This window comes from Pteropus alecto, unplaced genomic scaffold, assembly GCF_000325575.1.
Source record: "Pteropus alecto unplaced genomic scaffold, ASM32557v1 scaffold45, whole genome shotgun sequence".
NCBI classification, from domain to species: domain Eukaryota; kingdom Metazoa; phylum Chordata; class Mammalia; order Chiroptera; family Pteropodidae; genus Pteropus; species Pteropus alecto.
In genome coordinates this window covers 8,529,634-8,546,695 of record NW_006442491.1, presented here as the reverse complement: position 1 = coordinate 8,546,695, position 17,062 = coordinate 8,529,634, and positions in this window count along the sequence as shown.

Here is a 17,062-nt window from a genome sequence, read left to right as displayed (position 1 = left end):
CTGTACTGAGCAAATCTCTCCTAGGCCCTCACTCCAACAATGTCTCCCTGTAAGTTTCTGGTGGGTCCTGTGCACAGCCGACAGGCACTCGTGCTCAGAGCGAGCAGGTCCACCACCATGAAAATCCGCTCGCGGACGTGGCCCCTTTAAGAGGTGTCTGCTGCTGCTGCAACCTCTTTCTCACTCAGCTGCTCGGACCCGGCAACCCTGCGTCCTCGCCCTGTCCTACGTTCTTGCGTTGCAGGGTGCTTTCTTGGATTTCTCCCTAGTTATATGGCTTGTTCATCTAGACCGTAGGCAATTTTTCCTTGCTGCTGCTCCTTGTTTCCATCACAACTTTGATTTGGTTGCCAGAGGGATGAACAACTCTATCATCTGCACCATTTTTTTCTCCTCTTACCAGTGGCATTTTTCGCACGACTAGAAAAAATAATCTTAAAATTTATATGGAACCACAAAGGACTCTGAATAACCAAAGCAATCTTGAGAAAGAAGAACAAGGTTGGAAGTATCATACAACCTGATATCAAACAATACTGCAAGATTTAGTAATCAAAACAACATGATACAGCATAAAAACAGACACATAGATCAATTGAACAGATTAAAGAGCCCAGAAATAAACCCACGCCTATATGGTCGATTAATCTATGACAAAGATATCAAGGATAGGCAATGGGGTAAACATAGTCTCATCAGTAAATGGTGCTGGGAAAACTAAGCAACTAAATGAAAAAAATAAAACTAGACCACTTTCTTACACCAGACCACTTTCTTACACAAGAATTCACACACATACACACACACGCACACACACACACACAAATAAACTCTAAATGGATTAAAGACTTAAATGTAAGATCCAAAACAAAAATAAAAACAAATCTAGAAGAAAAATAAGCAATAAACTCTTTGACATCACTCTTAGTAATATTTTTTTGAATATGCCTCCTTGGCAAGGGAAACAAACAAAAATAAACAAATGAAACTACATCAAACAAAAATCTTTTTGAACAGCAAAGGAAACCATCAACAAAACAAAAAGACAACCTACTAAATGAGAGAAGATATTTGACAATGATACAACCAATAAGGAGTTAATTTTCAAAATACATAAAGCACTCATACAGCTTACCAAAAAAAAAAAACCAAGCAGTTCAATGAAAAAGTGGTCAGAGGACCTGCCTATTTTATCCAAAGAGGAAATACAGATGACCAATAGACATCTGAAAAAGATGCTCAATGTCACTAATCATCAGAGAAATGCAAATTATCACCTCACACCTGTCAGATGACTATCATTAAAAATCAAAATACAAGTGTTGGCAAGAATGTGGAGAAAAGAGAACTCTTGTGTACTATTGGTGAGATTGTAAATTGATGGAGCCACTATGGAAAACAGTTGAAGAGTCTTCAAAAAATCAAAAGTAGAACTACCTTATAACCCAGCAATCCCACTTCTGGGTATTTATCCAAAGAAAACCAAAACACGAATTCAAAAAGCTATATGCATCCCTATGTTCATTGCAGCATTATTTACAATAGTCAAGGTATAAAAGCTACCTAAGTGTCCACTGATAGATGATTGGATAAAGAAGAGGTGGTACATATATACAATGGAATATTACTTGGCCATAAAAAAGAATAAAATCTTGCCATTTGCAAAAACATGAATGAACCTAGAGGGTGAAATAAGTCAGACAGAGAAAGACAAATACTATATGATTTCACTTACATGTGGAATCTAAAAAACAAAATAAACAAACAAGACAGAAACAGACTCATAGATACAGAGAACAAACTGATGGTTACCAGGTGGGAAGGAGGTTCAGGGGCTGGGTGGAAAGGGTGAAGGGATTAAGAATTACAAATTGGCAGTTACAAAATAGTCATGGGATGTAAAGTACAGGATAGGGAAAATAGTCAATAATATTGTAATAACTATGGTGTCAGAGGGGTACTAGACTTACTGGGGTGATCACATTATAAGTCATATAACTGTTTAATCATTATGTTGTACATCTGAAACTAATATGATGTTGTATAGAAACTGCAATTGAAAAATCAAAAGCAAAAAAAATGAAAGAGGCACACAGTAAATAAAATTAAATTAAATAAAAAAATTAACTCTTGGGATTTCCTAAGTGAGGAGAGCAACAAAGGTGTCTTTTGTTATGTTAATCTATGACTTTGGGAAAGTTCCTAAGAATGGGGGCTGGTTTCCAGGAGGACCAACCAGGTGATTAAAGAGTGGAACTTTCAGCCGCACTCCACCCCACCACCTCCGGAGAGAGGAGAGGAGCTGGACAGTGAATCAGTCACCAATGGACAATGATTAATCAATTGTGCCTATGAAATAGATTCTCCATAAAACCCCAAAAAGATGGTGTTTGGAAAGCTCTTGGGTTGGTGAACATTTGGATATCGGGTGAGGGTGGTGCACTCCTTACCCCATTACTTGCCCTGTGCATCTCCTCCATCTTCCTGTTCTTGAGTTATAACCTTTTATAATAAACAGATAATCTAATAGTAAAATAAAACAGATAATCTAGTAAGTAAGATAATCTAGTAAGTAAAATTCTGTAAGTTGCTCCAGTAAATTAACTGAACCCAAAGAGGAGGTGGTGGGAAGCTCTGTTTTACAGTCAGTTGGTCAGAAGTACAAGTAACTACCAGTCTCGTGATTGTCATCTGAAGTGGGAAGCAGTCTTGTGGGACAGAGTCCTTAACCTGTGGAATCTGACGTAGTCTCCGGATAGTGTCAGAATTGAAATGAATAGGAGGACATCCAACTGGTGTGGGAAAACCCCCCACCATACACATACATTGGATTTAGAATCAGTATCCTTACAGAGGAAGATCTTGGGGGAGACCTCAAGGTTACAGAGCATCTGGACTATTCACACACACACACACACACACACACACACACACACACGCCCCTAACAAAACTGCATTCCCAAACCAAAAGTTTTCTTCAACAAAACATTTAGAATCAGATTTTTCAGATCCTGATAAAAGCATGCACTTAATTTAAGTAAATAGAGGCAAAAGGTTGTCTTCATAATTGGACAGGAAGTTGAGAGGAGTGATGGGGAAGAGATTCTTGGGATTTAACAGAAAGATCTGCAGTAGAGATCTCTGCTCAAGTTTTCTGGAATGAAAGCTTTATCTTCTCAATGATCTCCTGGCTATACTTGGTAACATCCAATCACCTGGGAAGAAAATGTGAGGTTAGCCCAAAGGATCAACACCAAGTGTGAGAGAAGATCTCCCTTGAGGCCAAGTTCTCCAGCATCTTTTGTTTTCTCCCATCTTCCTCAGGCCTCTTCTTCTCTACCTGCCCCAGCCCTGAGCTGGTCCTTCTCCATCTGTGTGTCCCCACTTTCACTCCACTTCAGGCTCACTCAGCAGCTGTCATGATTAATGAGCCATGGCAGGCCCAGGAAATAGCTCCTTGGCTTCCAAGATTTCTTTGGTTTGAGGCATAGCAGAAGCCCTAAGTCTTCTAGGATTCTACTGCACTCAATCCCAACTTTAAAAAATCAGGCCTCACACAGGTAAGTAAGTTCAGTTAAACTTCCCCTCCACTCCCAATGCACACATTCACCAGGCTGGACACCTAGAAACATTAACCTGTTCTGATTCTCCCTTTGAAAAACTGGTGAAAATTTTAGAGTCTTTTTTTTTCTTTTCTTTTTTTCTTTTTTTAATTATAAAGAGAATATAACCACATTACATAAAATGAAGAAACCAGAATTAAAAATTTTATTTTTATGTCTGTTTTGTCCTTATTTGTATGCATCTAGGTTTTTGTTTTTGTTATTGTTTTGTTTGTTTTTTATAGCAGTAATTAGAATGTAGAGAATTTTGTTGGCTGACGTTTTTTTCACTTCATCTGCACTTTCTGACCTGCGAGGCCCATGGGCACTGGGATCCACTACTGGTAGGGTGGGGCCGATGGAGCTGCTCAAAAGGCAGTGTCTAAGGGCTATGACTGCACTCCTCAGTCCTTCTCTGAGACAACCTAAGGCGTCCTTGACCTCCACAGGGAACCAGGAGAAAAATGAGTTGCCTCCCTGAGTTGAACACCCCTGCAAGTCTCCAGCATCGAGGCTTTGGCACTGCTCCCTGGCGGGTCTACGTTTTGCAAGAGGGAGGTCTAGCATGCGCTTTTTCCTAGTTGAGTGACGCAAGGCTGGCACCTCACAGAACAGAGCCACCAGTGTCTCTGGAGGATGGACCTTGGCACTGAATTCAGAGTGGGTGGAACACTGGGTGTTTGTTTGCTGAGCCAATCCTACTGGTTCCAGTTTCCCCAAACCCTGGGGGTTTACCTAACTTGGCCTGAGGTCGAAGCAGGGCAGCTGGGAATGTTGAGCAGGACCCCAGAGGACTGACCCCCACTACTGCCACAGACTTCTCAACGCCTAGTCAGTCACTTCCCATGAAAACACTCAGCTCTCTCCCAAACTGTAAAAACTGAATGAAGAGCAGGGCTGTTTGGCCAACACAACAGCTAAGGGAAACCTTGAAGGCAGCTCAAGGGCTACTGCCTAATGCACAGGGGCCATAATTCCAAACACAACTATCCACCTTGGCTATTTGGCTATGTAGATGGCACTTTTGGGGGTCTTATTTAAGTTGAGGAAGAGAGAAACGAAGAAAAAAAGATATCGTCTCCTTGGAACAAAGTGAGCTTTTGGTTTCTAGACAGTATTTAACCAGTACTAGTTTTTAAAATCCACCTGATTAAAGACTATTTTTCTAAGAACTTCTAGAGTAGAAAGGAATGTGTGGGTAAATTCTAGCAGCTCTTCTTTACGGGGTTCTCAGGCTGGAAACATGCAAATAAAAATGTCAGTGCCTAGATTCTTGATAAAGATTGTAAAAGCACTCCAGGGACAACTAATCACCACAGCTCAAGACTGGAAGCCTTGGGAATCAGTTTTTTAAAGCCTGAACATCTGCCCTGTGCCATCATTTTTATAATCTTTTATGAGATCGTTAGCAGGTGTGGCCACAAGAGGAGACAGAGGAGAAGCTCAGGAAAAAACAAAGTTTGTTATATTCATAGATCCTAGAGATGGGAGGCATGGCACATCATGCAGGGTAACATGGGAAAGACACCAAAATGGTCATAAGGCAGAAGACAGGAGTGAGGGGAACACTTAGATCAAAGCCTTTATTGGGGTTTTCCCAGGAAAGGAAAGGCAGCACAGGGTAACTAGTTAACGTTTGGCTAGTTTGAATAATTTCAGCAACTAGGTACCTAGCCCTGGTCCTGAGGTGGTTAAGACAGAGGAATATTGCTTCTGTGGTACATGGGCAAGATGGTGGAGATCAGGCTCTAGATGGGTTAGTTTACACATCAAGAGCATGTTCCTGGCTAGGTCCTTTGTTGTCTCCAAGAACTGGCTAGCCCAGGGAAGGGCAGTCACTCCTCAGGCAGAAAGACTTTTCTAAGATGTCAAAAACATTATAATACTCAGAAAATTTTAATACTTACAATACACATAGACTTCTGTGACTGAGCCCACGGCCGATGGAAATGCACTTAATCTCATTGGGAATGCCAAATCCAGAAGATGACCTCAGTTATGTCCACACCATGGTGCCAGCAGCAAAGTACTATGGTGTACCAGGAGGTAAGTGCACCCAGGGATAGGATAAGAGAGGAGAATCTTCTGGGTTGGGTGCTGGGGGGCAGCAAAATCCATATCAGGACTCTAGTCTTTGAAACTTCAGCAATCATCTGGGCTTCAGAGAAGCCAGAAAAATATACAGTATACTTGTCAAGGCTCCTTGTCTTCATTTATGCCCTAGTCCTCTTAGCTCCTGAAGCTACCTATAATTTAGGGCCCTTTTATATGAGAGTATTGCAATGTACAGCATTTGAACCAAAAATTCCAAATCTAATACCTTGTCTTTAGGCAATAATCAGGGACAAATTGTGGTTTTAACCTCTTAGAATCTCAAGTGTATTCATAATAGAAGAAATCTGAAAACAACTAAAGTCAAAAGTGAAAAGTAACTTGTCTAAATTCATTAAGTATAAGCAAGCAATATGCAGCCATTTAAAATTATGTCTTCAATAATTTAATGTGAAAAGTAGTGATATGGTAACTGAAAAAAGTTACAAAACAGTATGTATAATGTGGTAATAAAAAGGCTAAAACACTATGTACAGCATGGTACTGTTTTCACTTAAAATATGTCTGTATACTTATATATTAATAGAAAAAAACTCCATGTGGGGGAGTCCTTCTTTGCCTGCTCTCCTCATTTCTTTCAACTCATGAAACAGGAGTCCCTACAACTTTGTACCTTTCTGAGTGCTGAGGAGGAAGTGCCCAGCCATGGAGCCGACCCTCCCACATAGAGACAGTGGCTTATCTTAGTTGACCCTATTAGCACACAAGTAAATGGAGGTCATCCTGCCTCAAAATCTGAAAACAGGACACCACCCTGCTTTCCTGGCTCCTCAACATTCTTACTCAGGGCCATAGGCTCTGTCAGTTCCTGCTTTAGACAAGTCCAGCCAGGCCTCTTTCTGGTTCTAGCATCTCAGATTGCTTTGGATGAGTGAAACCAGTCAGACTCATTTTAGGTCCAGTTGCCTCAACTGGAGCAATTACCAAAGCTGATAGCTTTTATTCCATTTGGCTCAGTTCCCTGGATTTACAAGTGTCATCTAGATTCTTGGAGGGGAAAAGGGATGAATGATAGATGGAATTCAGTCAACAATCACCCCTCTTCCCATCCTGGACCGGGAATGACCTAGGGCAGTCAGGGCTTAGGAGATACTTGGCAATGTTTAGAGCCATCTCTGGTTGTCCAACAGGGTGGGGAGTAGGAGGGGAGCTGCTCCTGGCATCTCATGGGTAGCAGGTAGGGGTCAGAGATGCTGCTAAACACCCTACAATCACAAGGCAGCCCTCCACAAAGAAGTTTCATACAGCCCAAAGTGTCGGTAGTGCTGATATTGGAAAACCCTAATCTTAAAAGTATATACAGAATTGGTAGAAATTTATCTTCTATTTTCTGTATCTTCTCATTTTTCTACAGTATATGTATGTTGCTTTAGCAATAAGGAAAAAATTAAAGTTACTTTACATTTTAAGATAAAGTGTCTGTACCATAATTAGGATTTGTCAAATAAATGAAGAAGGAAGGAATAATATGGCTTCTGAAAAAGGATAGCTAAGACTATGAACTTTGGGGGGCAGAGATGTCTATATTTTGTACAATTTTGTATTCTGAACACCTAGATTAGTAGCTGGCACATGGTAGATTCTGGGTGATTGTAAATAGATGGATGGATGAACAGACAGACAGACGAATGGATGGATGGATAAGTGCATGAAACCTGCCTCAACATCATCAAGAATGCTTAAATGAGTTATAGTAATCATTTTGTAATATATATGTGTATCGAATCACATGTTGTATACCTTAAACTTACATAATGTTATATATGTAAACAAACTTACACAATTATATCTTAATAAATCTGGAAAGATAGGGAAAAAAAGAACAAGAAAAAGTAGCTGTAGTATGTCAAAAGTTCAGGTGTGGCCACATGTACTTATTGAAAAATAAAACAAAATCTGGTTTTAACCAACAAATCCAGACATTCTTTGGAAGTCCCCCTAGAATGGAAATAGTGCCTGAGAGGCAGCGAGATTGGCTTGATTGAGTCCAATCGCAGCTGGGCATTGCCATTGACAAAATTTGAATGTCGACCCACCCTTAGGGACTACATGGAGTCTGTGTTGGCTTTTTTTCTTTCTTTTTACTCAAATTATGTGAATTTTTAGCTCTAACAGCATTGTATGGGTGGTGTTGTGCATGCCAGGGAGCATGGTAATAAACCATAGATGTATTATGGCTGGTCAGTCCTAATTAAAAGACTTCCTCCGTCTTGTCTTTAGGGCTTCCAGACATGGCGCCTGGGCTTTATTTTTGGCTCTGAGCATCTACGTTGCTTCCTGTTTTGTTGCCAGATTAATGATACACAGCATGTGAGCTAAGGCAGCCCAAGAGAAATATTTCTCTCAACGTCCTCCTTATTTCCTACAATAATTCTGGACCCACGCAGATCAAATGCATCATAGAAGAGCCAGCAACTCTGACGTGCAAAACGCCCATGTCCTGCCACCTCCCGTGTGTTGGTATTTTTGACAGTCCTCAATTAAAGCAATACGGTTAACTTCAGCCTGTCATTTGTGTGGGCTAAGCTGTTTGAAAATCTTTGAGGGGTCAGCCAGTGGTGGGAGGACCACTTTCCTATAAATAAATGATGGAACCTCGATGTCTGGAAGACACTAGCCGTGGTTTGGTTTCAGGGACCTGGGGGGTGGTGGTGCAGAAACGTCAGTCCTCTTCCTCTTGCCTCCTCAGGCTGTCTCTTTCCTGGGACTGATGCTTTTCCATTTCATTATCGAAATATCCTGAGGAGACCTCTGGACCACAAAGGTGTCTGGTTCCAGTTTCATTGTATCATTATTAGTGCTAAAGAAGCAACATTTGTCTCCGAGTAACTATTTAGAAGAACTTTTTTGAAGGTGTTGCTGGGTATGAGGTTATAAATCCTTGAGAACATCTAGGAATGTTGATTTCAGTTTTAAAATATTTAATATTTCAGAAAGACCATGTCACCAAAACCACTCTTGCCATAAGATCATTTCATTGGGAGAATATACAGACGTCCTTATGATTAGGAGCGTGGGAGGGAAAGCATGCAGGAAATATTTCTCTCAACTTCCTCCTTATTTCCTACAATAATTCTGAAGGAATTTAAAAGGAGTTTAAATCAGGAAGATAGAAATAAAAAATGAATATCCAGCTTTGTTTTATATTACTTGAATTTTTAAAATCTGATTTCTTAGATTGTTACCAAAACTCTGGTATTAGAAAGAAAGCTCTGCGTATTCACATATAACATGATAGTCTATGTAGAAATTTGCAAGGAATATACAAACGAGCTCCTAGAACTAATGAATGAGTTAATCCAAATAACTAGATACAAGGTCAACATTTTAAAAAATCAATCAGATTTTTATATATTAGCAATCAATAATTAGAAATCAAAAAAATTAAATATAATTTATAACTCCAAAAAAGGACATAATTATGTATAAATCTAAAAAATATGTGCAGAATCTGCATGATAAAAATCATAAAACATTGTAAAATAAATCAAGGAAGATCTAAATAAATGAAGAGACATACCATATTCATGAACCAGAGACCCAACATAGCTAAGATGTTGGTTTTTCTCCAGTATGACCTAAAGATTTGATTAAATTCCAATCTCAATCCCAGCAGAATTCTCTTTGGTAGATACAGTAATACTGGCTCTAAAAGTTATATGGAAAAGCAACTTGAACAACAAAAAGTTTTGAAAAAGAATAATAAAATTGGAGAAATCACACTGTGTAAGATTTATTATGAAGCAACAGTAAACAGAACCATCAAAATTTAAAACTTTTGTTCTGTGAAACATACTATTAAGAGAATGAAATGCAAGTTACAGACTGGGGAAAATATTTGCCACATATCTGACAAAGAATTTATACCAGGATATATAAATAACTCTCAAAACTCAACAGTCAGAAAACAAAACATCTAATTTTAAAATAGGCAAAAGATTTGGATGAGCACTTTTCCAAAGAAGACACAAAGATGATAAATAAGCATATGAGAAGAAGCAAAACATAATTAGCCAATAAGAACATGTAAATTAAAACCACTATAAGATACTACACATATATACGTATTAGAATGACAAAAATAAAATCACAATACCCAGTGTTGACAAAGATGCAGAGCTACCACAACACTCATATATTTCTGTTGGGGATGCAAATAATATGGCCATTCTGGAAAATCATTAGTTTCTTATAAAATTAAACATATACTCACTATATGACCCAGTAACCTTGATTATTTACCATAGAGAAATAAAAATCTATATTCACAAAGAAACCAATCGCAAATGTTTTAGCAGCTGTATTCATAAACTCCTAAAACTGAAAACAACCAAGATGTGTTTCGACTGGTGAATGGGTAAAGAAACTGAGGTACAACCATATAATGGAGTACTATTCAGCATTGAAGAGGATATTTGCAACAAACTTGATGAATCTTAAAGGCACTGAGCTGTATAAAATATCAATCATTTGAATACCTCCTTCATGATTGTTGCCATGTCTATATCCTTTTTGAACTGTTATTTATCATAATACTTTTAAGTTGACTCATTTCATTTACTTAGTTTATCTTAAAACAATATCTATTACGTCATCGGTTTGGTTGTGCTAGTTATACTTTGCAATACATACTAAAGCAATAATGTGTGTGTGTGTATAGATACACACACAGGTATACACACACACACACACACACACAAACACACACACAGGTTTAGCTATTTGTGCCCTAAAAATAAGTCATGTGCCACTAGTGGAACATATTCAGCAGTTTAGGTAATGTGACTTTCATAGTCGGCTCAAGTATCTATACCTCTAGGAGTAGGTTGTGCATCCCCTACTGTTCCAGCAGTTAGGCATAAGCGCCCCTCCCTCAAGAGGATTAGAAGACTTGTCATTGGGGAAATTGCTCAGTGTCTGATATTTGGGAGTCCCCACAGAGCAGCTGGCCTATGGCCCAATTCTACTGTGAAGCTCTCCCCCTTTGCGTATAAATCTTCCAATCGTATTTTTATTAATTTACTGTAAATAGGAGCAGAGAGCCAAAGACTACCAGACATTTGAGGAATGTCTCCTAACATAAGAATCAGAGATCAAAACAAAGAAAGAGGAGAAAAGGACTGAGAAGGACACAGAGATATGTGGGGATCAGAAGAAAACTTCAAGAATCCCACTAAAGTTAATATCCTTAGATTAAAAAGAGGAAATGTTGCACCCATGAGACAAGAACAGAATACTATGGAATATAATGAGTCAAATAATAAGAAAGAACTCATAATTTTAAAATAAGATGATTAATTTTTTTTAAATCAATAGAAGGTTTGGAAAATAAAGTAGATGAAACCTCTTAGGAAGTATAACAAGTAGAAAAAGATTTTCCTTAAAGATAAAAGTCTTGGAAAATGAATCCAGGAGACCCAAGATCCAAATAATAACTATTCCAGAGACTTAGAGAAAAGAGATGGGACGAAATTATCAAAGAAATAATAAAAGAAAAATTCCACAATTGAAGAACAAGCCTTAAATTTCAAAGGGGCTTCTGAGGCTCATCAAAATAAAGAGAAGACTCTAAAAGCTACTCCAGAAAAAGAGACAGACACTGAATCACTTACAAAGGATTAGAAATAAAATTTCCATTGGACTAGTCACGGCAATATGTGTGCTAGAAAACAACAAAACAATAAAGTTTCAACCAGGAATCTATACACAGCCGAAATTATAATTGTAAGAGGGAGAATAAAGACATTTCAGATACATTACTGACCTTAAAAATAATTGCCTCCCTTGTGTTCTTTTGTAGAAAACCACTAGAGAAGATATTCCTACAACAGGAGGAAGTAAGTCAAGAAATTGGAAGACATTCCCATGTCAGAAACAGGGCATCTAGAAAGGGAGGTCGCAAAGTGATGTGAAGAAAAATCCTAGGATGACAACTGTGCTGCAGCCCTAAAGACTGCATCCTAACAGGATAGAAAGATCCCACAGAGAGTCTCCAGAGGGAAAAAAAAAAAGTAGATCAAATAAATTATTTGATATGTTTGAGGTTTTGAAAAAGCTATCAATGGAGATTGACAGATCTGATGGAAAAAAATGAGGTAGGACCCAGGAAATTGCAAGTGAGAAACATCAACAACAAAATAAAGCATCATACAAGAAAGATAATCACAATGCCTTACTTGGTTCTGTGGTAAATCATATTTACAAATCAGATAAACAGTGACAGTAGATTTATCTTTAAAAATGCAGTGTAATTATGAAAATAAGGAGAAAGAAAAAGAGGAGGGAGAGAGTAAATGTATTATGTCCTTATTGAACACAGCAGGAGGTCAACACACAGGGTCTAAAATGAATAAATTCAGAAAGAATATAAGCAAATGGAGAAAAACATCAGAGGAAACAGTTGAAAGAGATGAAAGGGGGTCTTGGCCAGCAGGACCTGGAGGTAAGAAGGACTAAGGCCCCTGCTATTTTTGAGGCATATTATTTAATTTTAAAATTATGTTCATATATCTTATGAAAAAAAAAAAAACTTCTATAAAGGGAGAGAGCAATTATGGTTGCTGGCCTATAGTTCAGAGAGCAAAGATTTAGTTGCTGAGGGGAGCCATAAATTGTAGCACAACCAACGTTCTAAAAGCCTCCTTCTGCACACTTTATCCCCAATGATGTGACGATATTACACAAGGGAAGAGAAGGAAAGCCATGGCCAAGCCTCACCCTCTCTTCTGGCTGATTCTCGGCTCAGCTCACAATCGAGTCTTTGTTTCATCGTGTTTGTAGCACTCGACCCTTTGGGAGGTGAGATATATACTTTCCATGGCCAGAAAGTTTCCTATATCTCTACCCTCCAAACATGTGGTGAGGAAGTGCACAAGCCCCAGGATGCTTCCTCCAACACTGGCGTGTCAACCTTGGCTGCAAATTGTGTTTAACATGATAGTGATGGTGCTACTGGAATGCTTTACGGACTGACTCTGTCTTCCATTTCAACCAAGTAAGTGGTTTATGTTGTAGCTAGGGAACTGATCGGTGGGGAAACGGCAACTTACCTTAACGTCTGCTCTCCTTCCTCTTAACCTCCTAGTCCTGTTTATCTTGGTCAAGGAGATGCCCCAGCCATGAACAGTCCTGGGAGATCTCACTGTTCCTCACACTGGCAGCAAAATAGCCATATTGATACCGTGTACGAACTTGCCCTTAAGTCAGCCACTACTGCTCCCTAAATGATGAGACCTCATTAGAATCCTCCACTATTATACTGACATATTAACATGCTGTCGGTACTTCCTCTCACTCTTCATTCCCACTGGATTTTTGACAGGGAAGTTAAAGTTTTGTTTAGTAAAGCAATCATAAATCAAAAAAGAAAAGAAAAGAAAAGAAAGAAAAGGAAAGTCAGAGAAAAGATTCATTACAAATCCATATCTTGATTCCAGTACTTGTTGTTTACATGTTACTATTTTATACAACAAGAGGTTTTATGGCTTAAACTCAAGAGGTGAGAATGTAGTAGTTAGTATCCCAGTCATGCCTACAAATTTTCCCGCATTTAACAATCAACGACGTGAGCAATTGTTGTAAAGCACACTCTTCATTCAGCATAAAATGATCAGAGAAGTAATCTGCCTTTCTATACTAAGTCTTAGGGAACTGGGTTTTGGGACTGAGGAGCTGCCAGCAACCTCATAACCTAACTATCGGAAGTAAATCTACATCAACATGCCTTTATTATTTGTCCCAGAACTTTCGTGCCCAATGAAGACTTCAGTGTTTGCTCTAGGAGCTGCCTGAAAATCTATTTATTTTCAAATAAATATTACCCAACCAACCCTCTTATTCAGGTCAACAGTTTACTCCATGAGACAGGCCTGCTTGCTTATTAAAGCACAACTTTCTCTAGAACACTTACCTTTCAGTGTCCATTAGTCCCAAATGATTAAATAGTGAATATTGCCCATTTGGAATCCCTACATTGAAAAGTCTGTCTTAAACCACTCAAAACCAGATCTAAAGTCCTATATATATCTGCCTTTGACCTTTCCCTTCTAAGTTACTATTAAGACTTTGTCAAGGTGGTATTCCTCCTTTTGTAGTAAGTAACAAACAGCTTTGCTTGATCAACAGAGTACTGGTGTGGTCTCCTGGAAGAGTTGGCAGTTGAAGACACAGATTTTTCAACCATTTTCGTAGAGTCACATGTATTGGCTTGGAAGCCTTGTTCTGTTAGCCTCTTGTCTTTCATTCATTTATTAGTTCTTTCATTCATTTATTCATTCATTAAAATGTTTGTTTTGTTTGTTTTGTTTGTTTTGTTTTTTGAGTTCTACTGTGAGCCATGAGATAGAAATAAAGAGATTTGGTTTCTCTTCATGAAGTAAGAAAGACACTAATAAACTAATTCTACAAATATAAATGATTATAAACTGTGCTAAGTGCTATAAGGGTGCCAAAGAAACATTTAATAGGCCTACCAGGAGAAATCTGTAAAGCATTAGGTCATTGTGATTGAGATAGGAGGAATAAGTAATCTCCAGGTAAGAATCTGAAAACGGAGAAGGAAAATCTTCCAGGATGAAGGAAAAACTCACCCCTATGCGGCTAACAATTCATTAGCATTCTCTTCAATTCCTTTATCTTTAGGATCAGATAACTATTTTATTTTTTCTGACTATTTCTCTTACATAAAAATGAAAAAAATATATATGTTTTCAATAAGAAGAGAAACAAAGAGAAAAGACAAATATCCATGTTTCTCACTGTTAACTCCTCTTCGCCTGAAAACCTTTAAATCCCTGTTAAGGAGGGGTCGTGGTAAAAAACTGAAGATCAGCCACTCTGGAAAATAGTCTGGCAATTTCTTATACTCATGATTCTTATATAAATTCAAAATGCCATATAACCCAGAATATTTACTCCTAGATGTTTACACAAGAGAAATCAAAACATATACCCACACAAAGATGTAGACATGAATGTCCTTAGCGCTATTCTTAAGAGCCTCAAACTGAAAACAATACAGTGCTTATCAACAATAGAATAGATAGAATGAATTGTGGTATATTCACTGAACGGACTACTATACAGCAGAGAAAATGGATTAGCTACTGCTACATGCAATAACATGAAGGATTCTCTCAAACACATTTAAAAAGCCAGACACAAATGAATATATATTGTATGATTAGATTTATATGGAATTCTACAAAATGCAAAACTCATCTATAGTGATAGAAGATAGATCAGTGGTGGCCTAGAGCCAGAAGTAGAGGGGAATTAACTGTAAAGGGGCATGAAGTAACTGTTTGAGGTGACAGAAATGTTTTATACGTCGATTATGGTTGTAGTTACACGGGAGTGTATGTTTGTCAAAATTCCTTGAACTACATACTCAAACTGAGTGTTTTTTATCAAAGTAAATTTTACCTAGATAAAGTTGACTTTTTTTAATAAAATAAAGGTAGAAGAAGTATGTTTCCACATGATACAGCTGAACTCTGCTGCAAATTTGGACCGCAATCATAAATAATTCTTAACAACCTCATGAAGTAAATGTTATCATCACCATTTTATACATGAAGAAATGGACTTTCAAATTCCAACATACAGCTGAGGTTCAGAAGCTTGCTTTGTTCTTCCTGAATGCTGCCAGAGCTGAAAGCTATAGGGTGGGTGGGCCTGAGGGTTAGGGGTAAGAGAGATTGAAATATGGAAATCTCAATATAAACAGCCCAAGTAGTGAGAAAGGTAGTGATGGAGCTGGCTAGGAGAAGGAAGATAACTGGGAAATGTTTAAGAAACCTGTGCAAAAGCCTTTGAAAGAACAAGAGTTCAGGTACATGGTTTCTTATTTTCAAACAGACTTTTTGCCTAGAGTTTATTACAAACTACCTTTCTCTAGTACCCACCCCTTCCAAAAAAAAAAAAAGAAAAAGAAAAAAGAAAAAGGAAGGATTTCTTTTCAGGCTTGTGGTAAAGAAATAATTATTTACAATATTTTAAGGAGGTCAATAGCCATTACATTCTTCAATATAAATGTATGCTGAAGTAAATATTTCTTCAAAGCCAAGTTGCCATTCAGCTTGTACTCATTCTGTGAGTTAAGTTAGGTTCATGGATCAATGTTTTAAGTTCTTGTCTAAACTTTACTCATACTAATAATATTAATAACAACAATAATAAAATAGCCCATCACTGTTTCTAAGTATAATTAGGACTTATGGTCTGGGCCAAGTAAAAAATAAAAATGCTAAAGTATATTTTCCTAATATCCTTTGGGTATAATTAAAAATACATTTTCAAGCATTGGGCTAAAGTTTCCATGGTACTTTGGTACTGATAATATTTAGAATTTTTTATTTCATCAGCATTTCTGAAATAGCAGTGAGATAGGTCTTAATTTTTATGTTTTAAAGATGAGGTGTTGTATATATGCACATAGTAGTAGGTTATTTCAGTTATCGATTACTGCATAATTAACTACCACAAACTTGGTTGTTTAAACATTATATTACTGTTCACGATTCTGTTGGTTCACAATTATTTCTTCTATTTCACATGGTGATGTCTGAGGCAATGGGATAACTGGAAGGTCCAAAATGGCCTATTCACATAGTTAGCAATAGGTGCAGACAGTGGGCTAGTAGTCTAATTGAGGTTATCTTCACATGAGCTTCTCAGGTGGCTGCTTGGGCTCTCTCACAGCATGACAGCCGGATTCTAACAGGAAGAATGCAGAAGCTGTCAGTCCTCCTAAGGCATGAGCTCAGAAGGCCCATAACTTCATTTCTGCTGCATGCCATTGGTCAAAGAGTGATGAGGCTAGTCGAGATTCAAAGGGAGGAGAAACAAAAGTGACGTGTGCATACAGAGAGGGAAGGAAGTGATAGCAGCCATCTTTGGAAACGATTTCTTAAGGAGTACTCAATAGAATTAATAGGAGAATGGCATACCAAAAGGTCCACACCTGGTCAGAAGCAGAATGAAAAAGAAGAGGAATGCAGGTCTCTTGACATTTATCTCTATGTTGTTGAGTGTCAGTAGAGGGTTGGAGACACCGGAGCTCAAGTAGCTGGATTCAACGTCTGGCTCTGCCACAATCTATTTCACATTGAGAAAGATACAGAATCTCTCTGTACCTTAGTTACTCCATCTGAAAAAATAGGAAGAATGAGAGTTTCCACCTCAGAGGGTTGTTGTGAGGATTACACTCCATAGCTCTCAGTATGTGCCAAAGTACCTTATACACATTACTAGTTTAACCCCATTCCATCACTTCAGTCATGGTGCCTCTGGTGATTCTATGACTGATATCCATTAGTGCCTATGCTTACTGACCTCGCAGTAGACAT